At 44.3% G+C, this 1,659-nt stretch overlaps 1 pseudogene; it reads right to left on the bottom strand.

Annotated features, from left to right (window-relative positions):
* Positions 1 to 315: 315 nt before the first annotated feature.
* Positions 316 to 433, bottom strand: LOC124719298 (annotated as a pseudogene).
* Positions 434 to 1,659: the final 1,226 nt, after the last annotated feature.

Genomic DNA, 1,659 nt, shown 5'->3' with positions numbered 1-1,659 from the left:
AAGGATATTCAACATTGTACGTTATGCTGTTGTTGCCGGAGTAGACTTCAAAGAGCTGACGGGTGCATGCAAGAAGAAGACACCGCAAGTTACCCGTACACGTTATGAAAAAAAAAAATTCGCCCGAACGGGCCATGAAAGCCCAACGGTACCGACCGGCCGCCGTGTCATCCTTAGCACACAAGCGTCACTGCATTCGGATACGTGGAGGAGCATGTAGTCAGTACACCATTCTCCTGGCCGTATGTGGTTTACGAGACCGGAGCCGCTACTTCTCAATCAAGTTTGCCTCACAGGGGTTGAGTGTACCCCGCTTGCCAACAGCGCTTGGCAGACCGGGCGGTCACCCATCCAATTGCTATCCTAGCCCGACAGCGCTTAACTTCAGTGACCCCACGGGAAGCGGTGTTCTCACTGCGGCAAGGCCGTTGGCCTTGTGGGTACATTAAGGACTTTGTTCACGTGCCCCAATTGTCAAGAACACTGGTACAGCTAAGAGAACGCATCAGCGCGGCTTTGATGGTCGTTAACAGGACAGCTGCTTACAAGAATAATATACAGAAGAATGGAAAAGAAAATTGAGCATGCGTTAAGTGACGATCAGTTTGGCTTTAGGAAAAGTAAAGGGACGAGACAGGCAATTCTGACGTTACGGCTAATAATGGAAGCAAGGCTAAAGAAAAATCAAGACACTTTCATAGAATTTGTCGACCTGGAAAAAGCGTTCGACAATATAAAATGGTGCAAGTTGTTCGAGACTGAAAAAAGTAGGGGTAAGCTATAGGGAGAGACGGGTCATATACAATATGTACAACAACCAAGAGGGAATAATAAGAGTGGACGATCAAGAACGAAGTGCTCGTATTAACAAGGGTGTAAGACAAGGCTGTAGCCTTTCGCCCCTAATCTTAAATCTGTACATCGAGGAAGCAATGATGGAAATAAAAGTAAGGTTCAGGAGTAGAATAAAAATACAAGATGAAAGGATATGAATGATGCGATTCGCTGATGACATTGCTATCCTGAGTGAAAGTGAAGAAGAATTAAATAATCTGCTGAACGGAATGAACAGTCTAATGAGTACACAGTATGGTTTGAGAGTAAATCGGAGAAAGACGAAGATAATGAGAAGTAGCAGAAATGAGAACAGCGAGAAACTTAACATCAGGATTGATGGTTACGAAGTCAATGAAGTTAAGGAATTCTGCTACCTAGGCAGTAAAATAACCAATGACGGACGGAGCAAGGAGGACATCAAAAGCAGACTCGCTATGGCAAAAAAGGCATTTCTGGCCAAGAGAAGTCTACTAATATCAAATACCGGCCTTAATTTGAGGAAGAAATTTCTGAGGATGTACGTCTGGAGAACAGCATTGTATGGTAGTGAAACATGGACTGTGGGAAAACCGGAACAGAAGAGAATCGAAGCATTTGAGATGTGGTGCTATAGACGAATGTTGAAAATTAGGTGGACTGATAAGGTAAGGAATGAGGAGGTTCTATGCAGAATCGGAGAGGAAAGGAATATGTGGAAAACACTGATAAGGAGAAGGGACAGGATGATGGGACATCTTCTAAGACATGAGGGAATGACTTCCATGGTACTAGAGGGAGCTGTAGAGGGCAAAAACTGTATAGGAAGACAGAGATTGGAATACG

The sequence above is a fragment of the Schistocerca piceifrons genome, chromosome 10 (assembly GCF_021461385.2).
Source record: "Schistocerca piceifrons isolate TAMUIC-IGC-003096 chromosome 10, iqSchPice1.1, whole genome shotgun sequence".
Lineage (NCBI taxonomy): Eukaryota > Metazoa > Arthropoda > Insecta > Orthoptera > Acrididae > Schistocerca > Schistocerca piceifrons.
This window is presented reverse-complemented; position numbering and strand designations above follow the sequence as displayed.